At 46.8% G+C, this 20,819-nt stretch overlaps 1 protein-coding gene across 3 annotated transcripts in view; it reads left to right on the forward strand.

Moving 5' to 3' along the window:
* FUT8 (fucosyltransferase 8) overlaps nucleotides 1-20,819 on the forward strand; it is an 811,602-nt gene that overhangs the window by 247,751 nt on the left and 543,032 nt on the right. For 2 of the 3 annotated variants that reach the window (XM_086937110.1, XM_086937111.1), the window contains exon 3: nucleotides 2,716-2,744. The exons of the other annotated variant lie outside the window; for it this stretch is intronic. The gene's annotated coding sequence lies outside the window, so the exon portion shown is untranslated. The remainder of the gene's footprint in view (nucleotides 1-2,715; nucleotides 2,745-20,819) is intronic. 3 annotated transcript variants of the gene reach the window in all.

A 20,819-nucleotide genomic window follows, 5' to 3' on the forward strand; every position in this document is an offset into this window, starting at 1 on the left:
AAAAAAAAAAACAAAGCCCCTACACATGTAAATGGTCTTTTAAAGATCTGTGAAGTACTCTGGTGCGGCGCGATCATCTAAAAAACTGTCTGCTTTTGTGTGCGCCCGGGAAGCTGTCTCAACCCGGGCACACACACACACAAACAGCCCTTAGATCACAAAGGCGTTGGCGCCTGCCTTCAAGCCCTCACTGCGAGGGCCAAGGCTCCTGTTTGGGTGGGCCAGGCTCATGTTTGGGTGGGCCTGGCCCACCCAGCCCACCCGCTAGAACCGGGCCTGCATGTAGGTAGCCAAATACCGGTCGGTAACGGCTGAAAATCTGTAAATTTGCCGTTACCGACCGGTATTTCGCTTTTTCCAATGTAGGTGGGTATAAATAAGGATTCGGTCATTTACCGATTTGGTAATTTAAGGAATCAGTAAATTACCGAATCCTTAAGATACCGAATCTGTAAATTACCGAATCCTCAATGTAGGGAGCACTCAAGTGAGTGCATTTGTGATCAGAGGATTCGTTATTTACCACCAACTACAAGCCTGCCGGGACACACAATGACTGGTTCCTCCTGGTGCTGCTAGTAACTGTTAAGTGGATGACTCACGTTGGAGTGAGGTGCGCGCATGAGGGTATGCTGGGGCGTGGCAATTTGAAAGAAATCTGCGCACCCTGCCTGCTGCCGCACAGCTCATACCCCAAACCAAATCCAGCACAATTAATCAGTGTTCGGCGGCCCACCCACCGGGCACAGGCAACACTGAACTAAGGGCTGGGCCGCCATCAATAAACATTTCACGAATCTCCTACTCGCTGCTCTTGTCTCAGACTCAGCTCAGTCTCACAGCAGCAAAACCCGCAACACCACTACTGATCGGGACTCACTAGGGACGGGAGATTGTCACAAGAACAATTCTCTTTGGCTGCGCTGAGGTAAATAATTAAATACATCATTTCAATATGTGAAGACGTGCAGCAGATGGGTGTAGAGTGTAGACCCGGCCCTGATAAGTAAGTGCTGGTGCTAAGCACCGGAAAGCACTGACACAAATTAAGCACTGGTGGGGTGGTGCGTTTCCGGCGGCTGGGCTGCCGCCAAACGTGTCTGCTCTAAAAGTTGCCCTTCGGTGGGAAGCACTCTGACGCCGTCATAGGTATAAAGCCTATATTGGTCCAAGAGGAATAGTTTCACACCGATAGCTTTTAACAGTTGAGCAGCGTCCTCTCCGCCTGATGCGTTTCGAAGTCAAACCTTCTTCCTCAGAGGGTTATTTTGTGAAAACACAACCTCATCTGATCCCTTTGAGGGCAGAGATTTAATTCTGTAAAGGACGGAATAAATGTCTTTCCTGAGTAAGGACGGAGCAGGCAGTGCTTAATTTGTAAGAGAAGGAGCTCCGGTGCCCTGAGCTCTGCTCTGAAACCCGCAACCTGTCAAGGCTGGGTTAATTTCTTACTTAAGAAAAGACGGAGCTGTACATTATTGAAGGATGGAGTGGGTTTGCTGGAGGCAGCTGTTCTGTCTTTCAATTGGTGGGGGTGGCACACATCTGCGCTATTAAGGGGTAGTAGGCATCCCCCTAGTGGATACAGTGAACGACTGTACCCGCCTGCAGGGGGATGTCTTGTGGGTCCATAGGTCCCTGTTTCCTGGTCCAAAAGGCTGCCATCCCAGGGCGCAATCCCTGTGTGCCCACGTCTTCATGGTGCACAATAGGTGCGCCTCCCGAAGGGCTCTTTGTCCCTGCGCACACGTCAATAATACGGTGTGGGCACAGAAGCAAGGTCTTTTCCTCTCTCTTCATGGGGCTAGCTCCCATGAAATGAAGGAATGCCCACTTATGATAGTGCGGGTGATATATGTGCATTGGTGCTATCAGTATTACAGAAGGAGCTACATGAGTCTGTGCCCAGTACTTTAAAACAAAAATGCCCCAGAGGCTCAGAAAACAGGAGCACATGCATGTTATGCCCCCAAGACAGTGTGTGTAATGCAGACCCAGGTGTACTCTTAGGACTTCATTACAGACAATGCCCCGGGGACACAAAGGATGAGTGTGCCTGTTTTCTGTGCCCCTGGGGCACTGTTGCATTCTAGAAGGGGGTGCAGATGCTTGCGCATCCCCTTTTGTGCTGTTGCACAAATATTGCTGGTGCCATCTTAATAGCCGTGCACTCATTTGCATAGGGGTGTCACCTCCCCCTTAAAGCGAGCGCAGGCACCCACTACACTCGCCTGCAGGTGGATCTCTGTTGCACCTTTGATTGCTAGCCAGTCAGCTGCTCTGTATTGCACTAATGCGCTGCATGCACCCAGGGCAGGCGCTATATTTCACCCCTGGAGGCTACACAATGTCCGTATTAGTGCACACTAATGCGGCAGCCAATCAGGTTGAAGGTGCTCCACAGTGCACACAGGGTGAGTTCGGCCTAGTTGTATACAAATGCGGCCCCTTGGAAGCTTTTGTGAATCCGCTCCCCGTGTTGTAGGCCTGTGGATGCAGATGTAAGTCTTTCTGCGACGGCGGAATCCTCGACGCTGGAGCTGCCACGCACTACAGGCCCGGGGTAGCGCGCCTGCCCTTCTGTAATGTGCCAGTGGTCATGAAAGAATGTATGTTTGGAATTCGTGCGTGTACAAGTTTTGACAGAGCATGGATTGTTCTTTTCTTCCTCGTGGAAAAATGTGTAACTTGATGCGTTTTCTTCTTTATCCACAGGTCGCAAGAAGTTGAGTGAATGACTTTGGGTAAGTCGTGCACAAAGCCATGTCTGCTAAACACAGCCGAGATATCGTTGTGATTGTGTCCTGCGCAGGAGGGGCCTGTCTCTCGTGCCCAGAATTGTTATTCTAATCAAATGCCTCTGACGTCGAGACCTCGGCGTCGCTTTCAAACGGGGATGTCCGCAACTCGAACCTTTTGTGTTGGCGATAATCATTTAACGAGCCTCATTCTGAGAAAAAAGATTTTTTTCTCCGAAACTTGAAAATGAGACGCGGAGAAACACACACAAAGCATGAATCTAATGAAGGTCAGCGCGCCCAGGGTTCAGAGCGCAGATCGGGAGAGAACCCCAAACCTCTTGATTGCTGCCGGGGGGCGGGACGCGTTTCATTTCTGATGTGTGCGCAGCGCAGTTAGGGCGCGATAATGCCGAGCAGCGTCAGGATGCACTAGAGGTGATCCGTGGTGGGACGAAGCGCGCGCACAGCCATGCGCCAAACCTAGGAGCGCGCGCGCGCGGCTGTCCTTCCTCGCGGACATTGAATTAGCGGAGGGAACATTCAGTGGGCTGACCATACATACCTTCAGGCAGTGCTTTAAATGAGCCGGCACTGAGTACCAACACGTTTTTATTTTGAGAGGGATAGTACCGGCACTTTTCAAAAGTGACGTAATACGTTTATTTGGAGAGTACCGTCACTTCTCAGAAACAAGGTACTCTGGTGCACTATCACTATTTTTTGTTGACCGGGACTTTTTAACCGATCATGATATGTAAATGTAAATTGATACTTGTATAGCGCACTACTCACCCGCAAGGGTCTCAAGGCGCTTGTACGCATACCGCTGTGGAACCCGTCCTGGCTTTCCCTGTGAGGCGTCCACTCCTAGGCACCCCCAGGGTGGAGGCCAGGCATCCTTAGCGTTGTGGGGGCCGGCCGTTGTGGAGATTGAGCAAGCTATTGCCCAGAGTTGCAGAGTGGGACTCTATGATTAGAATTATCAGGTCCGTGGAATTTTTTGAGCCCAAGACCCGCCGAGGCGGGGAATTGAACCCTGGTCCCGGGCTAGACCTCTGCATCAGGGTCTGCCGCTCTAACCATTGAGCCACACTTCTCATAACGATGTGGAGTGGTGTGGTTCACTGGTTAGAGGCGGCAGACCCAGAAGCAGAGGTCGGCCCGGGACCAGGGTTCGATTCCCGACGCGGCAGAGTCCTGAGCCATGGTCAGCGGACTCGATAATTCTCGCCTCGGTGCCTACTCCAACCATGGGTCCCACTCAGCAACTCTGGGCAATAGCTTGCTTAATCTCTACTAACGGCCCCATCAGCGCCGGGGAGGCTTGTCTTCACCTTGGAGATGCCCAGGAGGGACCATCTCACAGGGAAAGCCAGGATGGGTTCCCCAGCGGTATACAGCGCCGGGACGCCCCTTTGCTGGGGCAGCTGTGCGCTTTACAAGTACACGACATTTAACATAAAGGGAGACCGCATGTGTGAAAAAAAATCACGAGAGTGAGATAATGTGTAAAGATATGGACTAGGCAGCCTTGGCCTTCGGGTGCGCAGGCGGAGACCAGAAGAAAAACTTTGGGCCTCCGTACCAATTGCTTTTTAACATATTAATGAATGACTAGGTTACAGAGCTTTAGGAAAGGAGAGCGCATGTTCCACAGTTTATTACTTGATGTAGAAGAAAAGTTGTAGTGGTTCAACTAATACTTGACTGAAGTCCTTCCTCTCGGTCAACATCCTATTTCACTGATTATCTCACCTACAGTTCGACCACTCGATTCATGGTTCAAGCAGCACTTATGCCATTGGCTGGCAGAGTAGGGTGTGAGTAGGAGTCCTGACACTGTTGACAGTCGTGGAAAGCTTTAGGCTCTCAATGGACCTTTCTACTGATACGTGTAACAACGTGTGGTCTCCCTCATGGCCTGTATTTCGGTAAGCATCCTCTGGTACATACGGTCTCAGTACAGAGGCAATGGTATCTGTTTCGTATATGTCTGCTGTGTTTTTGGGGTTTATATAAAACACGTAAACTTAACTAGCAACAATGCTGTCTTTCAGGAGGGTGGGATACAGTAGAGCGGGCATGGTGGTGCACATGGGTGTCTAAGTCTATACCTCTTCTGAACCATCATGATTTATGTAGATGTGCATACGTTTCATATTCTTATGTAACGCTTAATTCATGTATGGCATTTTCTTCAGAGATGCAGCCATTTCAGAATAAATAAAAGTGCAGGCTTATGGAAAGCTTGGAGATTCTCCTGGTGGGAGTGGTATGCCTATATTTTTTGTTTTGCAGAACATAACGGGTGGGCGCATAGTTCTGGCAAAGCACAATTGTGGGATCAACATGATTCCTTCCCCTCCAAAACCATAATGGAATGCTGGTGAGCGAACATGCACTTTTTGCCAAATAGTCAGCCACCTCCTGTCTGCACTGGACCCTTTGGCCAATCGAATTGTCTGCTCCATGGCCAGTCAGATTGCGCATTTAGATTGGCTGGCACGCCCAGAGTCTGTTGGAAACGCAGGAGCATGGACAGCCCTGGCTGACTGGACCACAATTCCAACCCACTGCAGTGGCCATCTTAGACAAAGCAGCTTTATGGGAAGGGGGCTGCCATTTTTAAAAGACATATTTATGACCAATTACCACAGTGTATTTTATTGCAGATTGATCAATCAGTCAATCAAACAGTGCTTTTATAGTGCACCTAATCACTTGTGAGGGTATCCAGGTGCTGCATAGCTGCTCTCAGTCGAAAATCCTGGTTTTAAGCCTCTTCCTGAAGTCTGTCAACGAGGGTGATGTTCGGATGTGGAGGGCATTCTAGGACTTGGTGGCGAGGTGGGAGAAGGAACGGCCTCCACTGTGCTCGGCCTCCCTCGCACAGATGTATTAGCCAGAGGTTTCTGGATGGTTGGTAGAAGTTCAATAAGTGGTTCGTGTATTGCTGGCCCTTGGTCGTGGAGGGCTTTGTAGGTGTGTCAATAGTTTGAATAGGCATCTTTCCTGGACGGGGAGCCAGTGGAGGTTCCTCAGGTGTTGGGTGATAAGGGGCCGTTTGGGCAGGTTGAGGAGCAGTCTGACCTCTGAGTTCTGTATCATCTGGAGTCTTTCCATGAGTTCAGTGTTGGTTCCTTCACACAGTGCCTTGCCACAGTCCAGACGGCCTGACTTTTCCTTGTGTTTGTGGGGAGCCATTTGAACAATGTTCAGAGGATGTGAAGAGTGTGGAAGCAGGCATGTGTTGATCTGTCATTTCATGAAGAGTTTGCTGTCGAGGATGATGCCGAGGTTGCGGACGTGGTCTTTTGGTGTGGAGGTGGGTCTGTGCTCTGTGGGCCACGTGGTGTTGTTCTAGAGGGAGGCCTGGTTGCCAAAGATCAGCACTTTTGGTTTTATCTGTGTTGAGCTTCAGACATTTGTCCTTCATCCAGGGTGCAACATTCTTCATGCAGTGTCAAAGTTGGTCTTTGTGGTGGCGGGGTCTGCTGAAAGCAAGAGGATGAGCTGGGTGTCGTCGAAGTATGATAATATGTTAATATTGTGTGTTCTGATGAAGTCAGCTAGAGGCGTCATGTAGGTGTTGAAGAGGGTGATGCTGAGTGATGAGCCTTGAGGGGCGACACAAATGGTGCTGATGGGTTCCAAGGTGAAGGGGGAGGCGGATTTTCTGCATTCGTCCCCTGAGGAATGATGCAATCCATCTGAGTGCGTCTCCCTTGAGCCCGATCTGGTGAAGTCTCTTGGTGAGTAAGTGGTGGGAAACCGTGTCAAAGGCCAGTGGAGAAGTCGAGCAGGATCAGGGCATTTGATTCTCCTCTATTGAGTAATGACTGTTGATGGCCTTTTCCAGGACCTTAGAAAGAAATGGGAACTGCAACATTAGGTGGTAGTTCTGGGGTTCGCTGGGGTCTGCAGAGGGTTTCTTGAGGAGCGGTCTGACTTCTGTGTTTTTCCATGTGTCAGTGAAGGTGGCTGTGGTGATAAATGCGGTAGGGATAGGGTGGTGGTTTGGTGGCTAATCTTGTTGCTTCCTAGGTTGAAGAGGTAGTGGGGGCAGGGATCTGTGAGTGCTCCAGATTGAATCAAGTTTATGATGGCTGTGGTTGTGTAGTTGGTGGAGGGAGGCTTCTGTTGGAGTGAGGAAGCTGAGGAGGTCGGTGGGTTGGGGTTCGAAATTCCCATAGATGGTGGATATCTTGTTGTGAACATGATTTGCTAGGGCGTAGAGTTCTTACGATGGAGGATCATGTACTCAATGGCTGTAGGGCAGGAGAACTCTCTGGCAATGGTGAAGAGTTCATTGGTGTGGTTGGCACTAGCCTCGATGCGCTCTGCCAGGGCGTCCTTTTTGTGTCTTTGAGTTGTCGGCGGTTATCTGTTGAGGATGACTTGGAGGTGGCTTGGTCTAAGTCCTCTCCGCTGGTACACCATATTTTCTCCAGTTGTTTACAGCTATGGTTCATTGTGCAGAGTTCCAGTGTGCACCAGCTGGCTTGTTTGATGGCTCTGCGGGTTTTGGTTTGTTTGATGGGGGCTACTCTGTTGGCTGCGTTTATACATTTAAATATTTTTCATACATTTATTAGAGGAGAGTGGCACATAATACTAAAAATCTAGAAAACATTTCATCAGCACATATTCTTTAATATTATGTGATATCTTTTATAGCATTGAGACGGATCTTTTCAGCACACACATCTGTTCTAATGATGGTCCTTGGTGTAGTTATATGAAGGACCGAAATGTTGACATAGATAGGCCGATCAGACTACTGTTTCATGACTTGTCTTCTGTACTTTTTTTAATTCATATGGGGAGAGTTCTCTTTACCTGTCCAATAATTCTGTTTTTTGTAGATGTTTGTTCATTTTTAAAAGTATTTTTGTTTATGGGCTCCGTTACTCTACTCTCACTGGTATATGACAAATATTTAACTGTATAAAACTGTAATAAATTGGATTGTGATGATTTGTCATGAAATTGTCTGTAATCCTCATATGTAATACTTGAATATATGTTTTTGAAAATTAATCTAAATAATTCTAAATATGATTAACAATTCCAAGTAAAAGTATGTGTTTAAGTGACTCATCCTGAAGTATTTCTTCATGTATATTTTGGTTAAATCAGGATTTTCGATTTCCTGCTTTAAGACTCTGGGTACGAGCAGACCACTGTCGCTCATCCACTTGGGTTTGAAATTCAAGGATGGTCAGCTTGACTAGTAAGTAGGTGGGGAGATTCTGAGCAGAAATGCTCAGAAACCGATAGCATAGCCCATATGGTGGACGCAATCGCTCTCTGAAACCCTGATCCAACTCGCTACTGATCACTTTTAGGTGCTATGCCTCTGGAGTCTTGTCCACAACCTTCCTGTGCTCTCCTGCACAGAATAGTTATTCAGAAAGTTACTTCCTTAAGATTAGGTGAGGGGCTCTATGCCTGGATATGTTTATACCTGAACCGCCTCTGACCCAAAAAGGTATATCCATGGGAATATCAGACAAGCGAGGTTTCTCCACGCTGAACATACTTTAATCCTACTAGAATGCCCGTTTAAGGAGTTCTTCTTCGATGCCTAACCAGAGTTTAGATGTTAATGTTGTCCAGCAACACGTGGAAACGTTTATGAATTGTTGTAGTGAGGATTTATTGAGGTGTCTTGTGTGAATGAAAAATAGGATCTGGGCTGTAACACGTGAACCATGTCACTAATAAGGGGTTTTCTATACTTATGTTCTCAGCCAAACAGTTTTAAGTGATACTTAAGCACCTTTTACATCAACATGATGCCCTTCTCGGCCCCCCTATCCCTCCTGTTGTCTTGCAAGTGCCCACTGTGGAAATTAAGCAAACGCGGATGGGTAAGTTCATAAGTTTATTCTATAACAGCCCCACACCAGTGTGCGGTTCGCAAGTCAGGATTAGAATAACATTAGGACGGTTGACAACTGGGAAGCATGAGTGTTCGGAGTGTGGAATTGTGGTAAATAAAAAGCTAGTTATTTACGCCGTTCGGAATTTCTATAATTACCCAAGAAAATGGTAATGCATAAAATGAGGAGCAGAGTCCGTGGTCTTCGAGTTGAAAGGGTTTTATTCCAGAACTCGAGTTAAGGGAGAGCTCCTCACCAAGCGGGTTCAGGAGTAGTCTACTTTGCTTGAAACATATCAGCACTTTTATACAATACGAGTACAATCAGAAAGAAGGAGTTTCCCTTAGACTTGATTCAATCATTCATGATGTAATCATACAGAAGACATAGCATACTTGTTCTCGTTTAAAGAATAACCTGAATAGCATTTACACATAGACAAACATATTGCATCGGGGTGATTGTGGTGACAAGTTACAGAGTTGCTAGTATCTGAGGACAGAGAATCGAGGCATTGTCACAGGGTCATTTCTGTCGGAAAGGTAAAGAGGACGAGGCATTGTGCGTTCTTTACTTTGTACACAAGGGCGGTGAGGTCTCACAATGGTATGTGTGTGCAGCGGGGAAGAAGGAGAATGGGCTGTAGTAAACTATTCTTCTTCGTGGCTGTCTGGTGTGTGTGATTAGGTTTTCCCTTGGTTGTTAACCCAACCCGTGGCTGTCCTCGCAAACGAGGAAATCATTGATGAGCGAGAGCTGCTCGTTCGGTGACAGAGTTAGGGAGGGGGGTTTTTCCGAGTCACCCATCCGACTGACTCCGTTCTTGTCTAAGGAAAAACATCAAACAGGGCGGAAACCCGTAGGTTATATGGTAGCTGGACATTATTCTTTGCATGTATCAGCTTTATGAGAAAGAGAGCAGGCAAGAGGGGGTACAACGGGGTTTGTGCTTGAAGTAGGAGGATCGGCTTGCCTGGTCGATGTCAGGGTGGATAGGGTGCATGAAGGGACACCAGGGGAAAAGGGAGCTTTTTAGTCAAATTCCACAGAATGTTGGGGAACCAATGGGAATGGGGTAATGACAATGGGTGCCCCCGCGCAGGAGAGACTGTGGACAGTTACTGTCACTCGCTGGGTGCAGTGCGTGATATTGCATGTGAATACATTACAACACATCTTCCTCTGTTGAATGTTTAATAACAAAGCAATTATTCACAAACAAAATCATCAAAACGTCGTTTGTTGATGGTTCTGCCAAGCCTTCCTCTGAGACTGTGATGGTCTGATACAACCTCAGTATCCGAATGAGGATTGCTACTGGTTCTTCCAAACCTACCCTTGACACAATGACTGTCATACCTGACTTCAGAATCAGAATGTGAATCACCATAATCGCTCTGATCGGGCTCACGAGCGCGAGGACTGACTTCATCATGCTGGTCTGGAGTGTGACAATCTGTGGAGTCAGCGGTGGGTGGAGGACTGCTGTCATGCACATCTTCATTTCTAGAACACAACCTATTGTTTTAGGGCATGAAACTGTGACCCCTTTCAGGTTCGTCGTAATCAACCCACACATCTTTATTGGTACTGTTGGGCTGGCATTTACTTAACCCAACTTTATTAGCATTATTGGGCTGATATTGACTCAGTTCTTTTCCTGCTGAATGACATTTGGCTAACCTGTTCATATGCCAGACTTTGCCATCACTGAGTCTGGCTGCGTTGTAGTAAAGTTTGCTGATGCGAAGGGGAGCAGTGAATTTGCTTTCTCCCTTCCTGACTTTCCTTTGGAGGCGAACTTTGACCAGATCACCAATCCTGAAAGAACTTTCTTTGACGCCATGTCTGATGTTGTACCAATCTTTATAGCACGTTTGTGCCTTTTCTATGTTTCTGATGGTTTCTGGTGACCACTCAATCTGTTTGGATGCGGGCATCCAATCTAGGTCTCTGCTCAGGGGTTGTCTGCTCTTCATGAGGACAAAGGTGATTCATTGGTGCTGGCACATGGGGAGATCCTATATGCCCAAATGAGTTTGAATACTTCCTCTTTCCAGTTGAGGTTGGCATTCCTGGACAATTGTATATGCCCTTTAATGGTTTGATTAAAATGTTCGACGAGGCTATTACCTTCAGGATGGTAGAATGAGGTGGTGTGGTGGGTGATACAATTTCTTTCTAAGAATGACTTGAATGCCTGTGAGGAGAATTGAGGGCCATTATCAGTGAGCAAGTGTTTGGGTAACCCCTCGCTCAAGAATAGCCTGTCTAGAAATGAAATGACCAAAGAGCTGTCTACACTTGAAACGATTTTTATCACAGGCCATTTGGAGAAGTGATCCATGACCACCAGAATGTACTTGATCACACCATCATGGCCTTCAATGGGCCCGTTAATGTCCAAACCTATCCTCTCCCATGGCATTCCAGGAGGATTGAGGGGAGAAAGAGGAACTGTGGAGGTTTTCAGACTCTTGTCCGAGTCGTTGCAGCTCACGCAGTCTCTAATCAGGACTTCAATCGGCTTGTCGATTCCAGGCCACCAATAACTGTTTCTGACTCTTTGCTTGGCTTTCGAGATACCTAGGTGACCTAAATGGCATAAGCTGAGGATTTTATCTCTGAGCTGTGATAGGGGCAATTGCTTTACCAATTCTGTACAGTACCCCATTTTCCAAACTTAGTTCATTTCTTATCTCCAAAAAGACTTTGACTTTTTCATCAAGACACTTTTTTTCCCAGGCCAGGAGCTGTTGATGTATTTGCATAACGCAAGTAGGGTGGGATCTTTCGACATGTGTTCTTTCCTTCCGCCGTGATCCCGTCCAGGTCTGAGTTGAACAGTAATGCTACTTTCTCCGCTTATTCCTGGTTGTCTATGACTTCTTCGTGGGGTAGGGGTAGTCTGCTTCAGAAATCAGCTACTTTGTTCCTGTCTCCAGACCAGTATTCAACTGTGTAGTTGTAGTCCAGCAATTTGACAGACATCTTACTGAACGTGGGAGAAGCATTCTGCAGGCCAGATGCCGAGAGGATCTTAATGAACAGTTTGTGGTCAGTGCGAGAATGTATGTTGTACCCCCAAACATACTCTCTGAAGTAGTTAAGGGCCCACGAACAGGCAAGCATCTTGCGTTCAATCACCGAGTACCTCTCCTCAGCCGAGGTGAGGGATCTCGACGCGAAGGCTACCACCCACTCATTGTGGTCAGCATCCTTCTGTGCTAGCACAGCACCAAGCCCTCTGTTGCTGGCTTCAGTGGTAATGTAAATTTCTGCTTTGGGGTCAAAACCCTTAAGAAAAGGTGCATTGCTAATTTCCTTTTTTATGATGTTAAAAGCATTCTGGCATTCCTGGGCCCACACAAACTTTGTCTTGTTTTTGAGTAATTGTCGCAAGTTGTTCGTTTTTTCAGAAAAATTTCGAATGAACTTAGAGTAGTGTTCGGTTAAGCTGAGAAAGGCTCTCACATCATCTTTGTTGGAGAGAAAGGGAGCTTTAAGGATGGCATCAACTAATCCTTGCTTAGGTTTAATGCCTTCATGACTAATGTTGTGGCCAAGGTAAACCACTTTTTTGGGGGAAAATTTGCATTTGTCTAATTCGACTGTCAACCCATGCCTTTTTAAATTTTCAAATACCTGCCTGAGGCGTGCAACATGTTCTATTTGGCTGCTGCCCATGACCAAGATATCGTCTTGGAAGAACCTCATGCCAGCAACGCCCTCTAAGGTGGATGTCATGACTCTTTGAAAAAGCGCTGCAGCCGAGGCCAGTCCAAAAGGTACCCTCGTGAAACGATAAAAGCCAAATGGCGTGATGAATGTAGTGTACTTTCTGCTTTCCACATGTAACGGTACCTGATGGTACGCAGGTTTTAAATCTATAATGGAAAATACATGCATATCTTTTGTGGCATTGAACATTTCACTAATGCGTGGCAAGGGGTACTGATCAACAGCTATGTTCTTATTTAGGTCTCTGAGATCTATGCAGAGTCTAATTTTTCCATTGGGGCGTTTATAGACAAACAGGGGAGAAACCCACTCTGCAGATTCGACATTTTCAAATATTCCGTTGTTGACCAGTCTGTTAAGTTCTGTTTGGACATCATTTCTAACAGAAACAGGTAGATGTCTAACTTTGTGTATACATGGGGAGGCACGGTCTATTAGCTCAATTTTGTGTTGGAAACTGTTGAGAAGGCCCACTCTACCTCAGAACACGTCAGGGTTGTGTTTCCTTTGTTCGCCCTAAGTTGGTGGGGTATGCCCAGATGTGGGTCCCTTGCTCACTTTGCCACTGTATTCAAGCTAGCCTGGCTGATGACGGGTGTTACCCAGAAACCGGTCCTAGGATGCTTGTTTCCAGTCCAGGGAAGACATGGCTTAGCATCGGGCTGGACTGTTCTCATGAGGCACAGGGTCAAGACTGATTTGCATATAGCTATGTCTGAACTGGGGTGGCAAAGTGAGCTAAAGATTGATGATGGATTCAACCCAGGTCTGTGACTGAGGGTGAGTGTCTGAAAAGTTTCAGCGCTCCATCCATCATCTCCTTGTGTTTGCTTTGTTCGCCCTAAGTTGGCAGGGTATGCCCAGACGTAGGTCCCTTGCTCACTTTGCCACTGGATTCAAGCTAGCCTGGCTGATGAGGGTGTTACCTAAACCTGTCCCAGGATGCTTGTTTCCGGTCCAGGGAAGACATGGCTTGGCAATTCCGGCTGAACTGTTCCATGAGGTACAGGGTCAAGACTTATTTTGCATATAGCTATGTCTGAACTGGGGTGGCAAAGTGAGCTAAAGAATGATGATGGAATCAACCCAGATCTGTGACTGGGGGTGAGTGTCTGAAAAGCTTCAGCGCTCCGTCCTTCATCTCCTTGTGTTTGCTTCATTATGTTCATAGGCACCCCAACCATTCTAATTTCACAAATTGGTTTCTTGATTCTACTGGGACCAAGTTCCAGTATGTCATATTCCATCGAGAACACATAGTTAATCTTGCATGACTCCGAGTCATCTGAATTCTCCGACCTGGAGTCATCCTCAACTTGGATGTGTTTCACTGGCTTGCTACGTCTGAAGGATTTTCTATTGCATACTTTTGCGAAATGCCCCATCAAACCACACGACATGCACTTTTGAAATCTGCCAGGGCACTTTTTGAAGTCTGCGAAGTGGGAGGAAGACCCACAATGATAGCATCTTCGTTCAGTGTCATCATTGTATTTCTTGGCCTGTACTTTCTCGTGGTCATGTTTTTTCTTGTTGGGAACGCCGTGGAACTTGCCGTTTTTGCTGACGGGGTGCCCGGGTGAGGAGCTGCTACCTTCTTGCCCTTTTTGCCCCTTGACCTGCTGGGCTCGCTGTCTGCCTCCCGCTGCCCGCCCCCACTGTCATCTTGGGAAGCGCCATCCGCCGTGTGAAGGGCAGGTCAGGAGACTGCAACTCCCAGCAGCCCAGGGATCCTCGTGACATCATTGGAGCGCCAGGAGGCGCATAAAAGTAGCGTCAGCCCTCCCTCGCGGGACGCCGGGCGAAGCATGGGCAAAGGGCGGGCCCTCTGTGGCCCTCAGAGGCCAGAGGAGGTCAGGTCGGGACACCCTTCTTGGTTGGTCTCTTGGGACTAAAGACATGAACTAAGGTATGCTTAATTAGAGACCAACCTCCAGAGCCTACCAACGAACGTTCCTGTTCAGTTTTTCCGTAGCCCCTTAGTCTACTTATATATCTATTGGTTCCATACAAGGTGTGTGCAGTTGAGTCATTAGCTTGTCGCATCATGACCTCAAAAGGGTCAGCCAAACAATCCACCTCTCAAGGCACTTAAGGGGACACTGGACTTATATATAACTAGGGTAACATCGGCATTTGAGTCAATTGAACATAGCCTCCCTAAAGACACCATATGTAGGAAACAATCCCCTTCGATCTTAATCGACTCGCCGAACTCTTCATTACAGAGGGAATTAAATGCCATTTGCAAAACCAGGTATATTCCCATAGAACAGGGAATTTAACAATCCATTTCCTCAACATGCCCTACGGGTATTGGAAGCCCTCAGTTTAGGAACTCGCCTCAACCTAATAAAAGTTCACTGGAAATTCCAGTCGTAACAACAGATAAAATTACTACTCAGGGGTTAGCATATCCTCAGGTTCCCACCCAGAGCATAAAATGTAAAGGTATGAATTATAAGGGGAAACCATCGAAATACCGAAAAATAAACTTAAACCCCTCTTTGGTTACTGCCACCACCACCCCCGAGACACCCAAAGCAGGTCAAACACTGGAAACCCCTAAATCCCTTTTACCATCTATTCTGTTGGCCCACTTTGAAGAATTGGTAAAAACCCTATCATCCCCGCTTATTGAAAGGTTAGAGAAAATTGGGGAAAAACTCTCAACAATAGACGACAATACCAAGCCAACTAAGTCAAACAACCAATCTCAGAGAATAGTTGCCTCAAAAATGTCTGACACCACTGCACACAGCACAATTGCCCAGAATAACCCGTCTGATCCTGTACTATCAGTTATTAAAAACAAGGAGGTAGCCAATGAACTGACAATAGCCCATAGCTCTGTTCCCAGAGCTGGGTGGTCGAAAGTTGGCAAATGTTCCGAGGGGCTAACCGTGAGTAATAGATCTATAAATTTACCACCAGAGGCAGCACCCTACGTGTGTGTCCTCTCGGGAGTGCCTGCGCTCGCCACCGGGAAAATTGAAGGTCACCAGGACCTCAAAAACAAAGTCCAGTTTTGGCTGACAAAGAATAGACCGCTTCCATCCAACATTAACGGGACAATCCTAAATGTCAGAAGGGTGGGGTGGATAGTCTCCCGTCCCAAGAACACAGTGGGAGACCTGGTCATTGTTAACTTCCGGAATAACCTGGTTGTCCCTTATCTACGAAGCTGGAAGCCACAAAGAGGAGATGGGCCTATATCAACACTTGAATTGTGCGATTTTTACCCAAAAACTGCATATTCGCCAATCACAAGGTGGAGCGTAGAGGGATACCACCGGGGGGGCAGGATGGGTCCTGTATCAACTAGTTACCAGCAGTTACCCCCTATAATTACTAGAACCTACCCCCTGGCCCAGATATGTTACTCTGATAGGACAAGGATATCACTCCTATCATCTCTGTATTGTTTGATTGTAAGGAAAACTGATGTATTTTTACTTTAATGTTATTGTTATTTTAATGTAAATGAATTTTGCATTTTGTATGCTTTTATGGTTAATAATCTTAACCGAATAAAGTACCTACTACTACTTCTACTACAATTTGGGCTGAACTGTTCCATGAGGTACAAGGTCAAGACTTATTTTGCATATAGCTATGTCTGAACTGGGGTGGCAAAGTGAGCTAAAGAATGATGATGGAATCAACCCAGATCTGTGACTGGGGGTGAGTGTCTGAAAAGCTTCAGCGCTCCGTCCATCATCTCCTTGTGTTTGCTTCATTATGTTCATAGGCACCCCAACCATTCTAATTTCACAAATTGGTTTCTTGATTCTACTGGGACCAAGTTCCAGTATGTCATATTCGATCGAGAACACATAGTTAATCTTGTCTGACTTCGAGTCATCTGAATTCTCCGACCTGGAGTCATCCTCAACTTGGATGTGTTTCACTGGCTTGCTATGTCTGAAGGATTTTCTATTGCATACTTTTGCGAAATGCCCCATCAAACCACACGACGTGCACTTTTGAAATCTGCCAGGGCACTTTTTGAAGTCTGCGAAGTGGGAGGAAGACCCACAATTATAGCATCTTCGTTCAGTGTCATCATTGTATTTCTTGGCGTGTACTTTCTCGTGGTCATGTTTTTTCTTGTTGGGTTCACTCTTCTTGTAACCCTCACTTAGATTCTGGCGAGAACTTTCCTAAGACCTTAATTTGCCAGCATTGGATGTGTTGACCGCTTTTACCACATTGGGCTCCTCTTGAACAGCTTTGGCACATCTGCCCGTAAGTTCCCCTTCTTTAACCAAGGCAACCACCTCTTTCAATGGTGACTCACCATTTACCCAAAGTTTGTCCTGGTTGTTGGGGTTACTAGCGTGCATTATCTGGTCACGTATGAACTCTTCTTGTAATTGCCCAAATCGGCATGTTAAGGCTAAAGTATTTAAAGCGGTGACATATTAATCGATGCTCTCATCTTTACCCTGTTTCCTTCTTGAAAATTTGTAGCGGTCCACAGCAACGGATACTATCGGTGAAAAATGAGCATCCAAAGCGTGCCGAAACACATCATCACCCTCCCTGACTTTCTTCTCAATTCTATTGTACATTTTTAAGCCTCCTGGACCCAAACAATACAATAATACTTTCTTTTTCTTTGAGTGGAAGAAAGGCTTGTGGCTGGGAGAGATTCAATGAGCTTAAGGCATACATTTTGAACAAATATGTAAAGAATGTGCTTTAATATGCGGTACTTGAAGAAAGTGTGCGTGACACTGAGTGGAAATGCACTGTAGACATGTGCGTCTCACTGAGACAGGTGACACGCAGAAAGGATCAGATGCTGGTCATAATGTCACAAAGTGCACTGAAATGTTCTGAGCCAAAAAGTTTTAAGTGATAATTAAGCACCTTTTGCATCAACATGATGCCCTGCTCGGCCCTCTTATCCCTCCTGTTGTCTTGTAAGTGCCCACCTATCCCCGCTCTGTAGGACATGCCTAGTAGGTACAAACACTTTTCACCCCAGAGAAAAGACTGAATGAATCTGGGACCCAGAGGCAATATCTTCTCTATTATCCAGTGTTAGGCCGGAGAGGCCTGGACTAGGAAATAGCGGGGAGGGAGGTTAGAGGAAACGTTGAGCCTGGTCCGAGAGGGAAGGTGCTGGAGCGGACACGACATTCCGTCTAGCCGTGCAGGGCCTGGTCTCAAACAAGTGCTAAACTATTTACACATCTTACTGTGCAGGAGCCTTAATCTGCTCACTCATTTCACGTGGTCATTGCTGTCATTCCACACGTGGACTTTTCTTGACTTGATTACTTTTCTTCCTCCTGGTCTTCCGCCCTCGTCACCCATTTATCTCTTAACAATACTTCAGTCCTCTTCCTGTTGAAACAGCAAGATATGGTTCATATTTCCTTACATGCTTGACTTTACATGCCCCCGTGTCTCTCTCTTCCAGTATTGTCTTCAGAAGATCTGAATGTGTTTGTGGTCGGTCTCCTTCCTGTCTCCACTTATTCAGCTCAAGCTCCTGTCTGACAGCCCTGCTGCCCACGCCCTTCATGAGTTACTGCTGTTGTAACCTAGTTCTGGTTCCCCCTGAACCTTAGGCAAGTGGTGTCTACCAGCCCTCCTGCGCGAGAGCACCCATTGTTCCCCCACCATCCCCATTGGTTCCCCAACATTCCACACTGTCGTGGTCCCTTCTCCAACTGCCCAACTGTCACAATGATTCTGCCTAACTGACCTACGCACCGCCTTAGGTGTGGGGCTGATTGTAATAAACCCTATACTTAATTCCAGTATCCTGACTCTGTCTCGGAATTGCTACAACTGCCTACTTCAAATCACTTGTGGAACATTCATTGCCCGAAAAAATAGTTTTTATTACTTTAACCGAGTTATATAACTAAGGTAAACACTCTCGCCCTGCCTCCTTCTCTTTTCAAAACTGTTAACACATTGGCCACTGTGCTCTACAGGACACGAGTTGGAGTTCATGCAGGGCCAACCCAGCTTTTCATCCTTCTGAGTGCTCTTAACTTGGGTCATTCACACCTCCCCTCCCTTGGCCCCGGGTGTCCCCGCACTGTGCCTCAGGAGGTGCTCGGGGGTGGGTGACATTTTCGGACTAGCTCTACTAGACGAGAACCCCTGCTCTAAAGAGATGTCTGAAGCCGACCTGATGTCGCCTCGTGGAAAAAACAAATAGGTCCTCCTGGGTTGCTAAGCAGCCACGTTCTCATAATGGAGAGAGAAGAACCCCCCGCATTCCACAATAAGCGTCCGATTCTGAGAACTCTATGGTTCAGAATCCCGGCATCCACCGCCCTTTCAACCCGGAAGTATCAACTGCAACCAGCCTAGGCCGCAACCGAGACGAGGGAGAAGAGGTAAAGCAGCGGGCTGGTGAGTGCTCTTATGTGTCTTCTGCCCCCTTCAGCAGGTGTAGGTTCCAGTTCGTTTCCCCTGCTGCTTTTTAGAGTCTGAAAACATTTCGAAATGTGCAGAAGTGACCCGTATTTGATGTCGAATTTCTCCAAATATTCGTCTGTCATTGCTGAAGAAACACAAATGCCTTTTCTTTTGATGGGTCTGTCACTGTACAAAATGGGCCGTGTAGGCGAATTGTTTTGACCCTGCCACTCAGTCACCAGGCAACAGTAGGCTCTGATGAAACATATGACGTGTGTGCACCGCTGCAAGAGAGCCGAGTTTAATCAGCCATGTTCCAAAATAAACTTTTATTAAACAATACATTAGTCTGCATAACCTCATCAGAGACATTAAGATGCTCTTCCAGATACAGTGTCGTCAGACACTTTGGCTCCAGTCGACGAGGACCCCAGAGCCATAAAGAGTCAAGGTTTCGACAGCACTTCAGGACCATATAAATAATAGGAAAGCACTATACAGATGCACATCACATGACTTGAAAGGCCGTAGGAGATGTTTTCCTTCTACTGTCGAGATGATCCCTTCGTAATGCGTTCTGGGCATTGTCCCTCCTGTACAAAGACTGTTGCCAGTGCACCAACGTGCAGGGTAAGCCTTATTATGCATCTCCTAAAGTCACTTATCATGTAGTGTCATTCGCCGAGCTCCACAGCTCCAGTGGAAATTGTTTCTTATCCACCCTTCGATATACTTCTTCCTTTACATATGACACCAACATGTGGAACCGGGAAATGTACTGTTGGATACTGTACACTACCCACTGCATAACCCATGGATGCCAAGGCAGTCTTACCTACCATAGGGTTTTTATGGTCTGGCTTGACAGCCCAGCTGTCGCCAGCCAATGATGTGATTATGGCCAGGAAAAGGGGCTTTGGCTCCGCCCACATGTTGGGAGTCAGGAGTACATGTTTTGATTGGACAGAAGTTGTGTGCTTCCACAAAAAAAGTTCTTGCCCTCCAAACAGCTATCTGTGATCATTTTGTTTATCCAGCTGCCTGTGCTTGAACTTTCAGAGACACACACATGACATTGTAATGCCATTGAAGTGTCTTAGATAACTGGATAACTTATGTTGTTTTTTTTCTGGCAGAAGCACTGATAGGAGGAAGACGGTCATTAACTTATGGATTTTTTGGGCCTGGCTTGAGGGTGTGTCAAATGACCTTTTAAATGACACCAATATTATTCCACAGTTCTTTACTTCCACAAAGCGACATATTGATTCCTCCTATGTTATTTACTTGTAATGCTTCACATGACCATTTTACCAATCCTTTAAAGCCACACCTATTGGCATTACCAATAATAATATTCTTTTGGGTGGGACCAGCAGTGACAACCACGTGGGTGAGGAGTGACCCATTAAGTTGGACCGACTCTGAAAGGCTCCATGCTGGTTTCTACCCACAGGAAATATAGATCAGTGTTGCCATGCCCACGATTAAGGTGGTCAGTCTTTTTATAGAGTGGGGTGATGATTCGAGACTGTCCAGGACCTGCGGGATTGTTGTGCATTTCTGAAAGGGATTACATTTCCCTTTAGGGAGTGCCTGCCCCGGGGATGCCTCACTGTTGGGGCCAACCATTGGTCTTGACGTCTGTGACAAAGCCATTTTCACTCGGCGGTCATATGACTGGGAGACGGGAAACCAGGTCACTTGTCCCTTCTTCCCTGGTGAAGGGAGACTCTGTTTCAAAATACCTTTCAACTTCAGAATTACCGTCTCACAATAAAATTTACCACTGCTGTGTTAACGCAGTAGGATTATGCCTAGTGCTATTCCATGCAGTCGTTTATTCCACCATGGGTAGCTCACAGCCACACGTGCATTCCATAAGGCCTCTGCGATGTTGCCAACTTGCCCTCGCTTTCCTCTCCGCCGGAAGGTCATTCATTGACTATATGTACCTGAGATGGTCTCCTAAAACTCAGCTCTTCCTGTTTCTTCTGAGGATGCATTACTTAGCCAAGATGCAATCATCCCACCCATCTTCGGTCAGTTGCGGTTGCACAGAGGA

This window comes from Lissotriton vulgaris, chromosome 9 (assembly GCF_964263255.1).
Source record: "Lissotriton vulgaris chromosome 9, aLisVul1.2, whole genome shotgun sequence".
NCBI lineage: Eukaryota > Metazoa > Chordata > Amphibia > Caudata > Salamandridae > Lissotriton > Lissotriton vulgaris.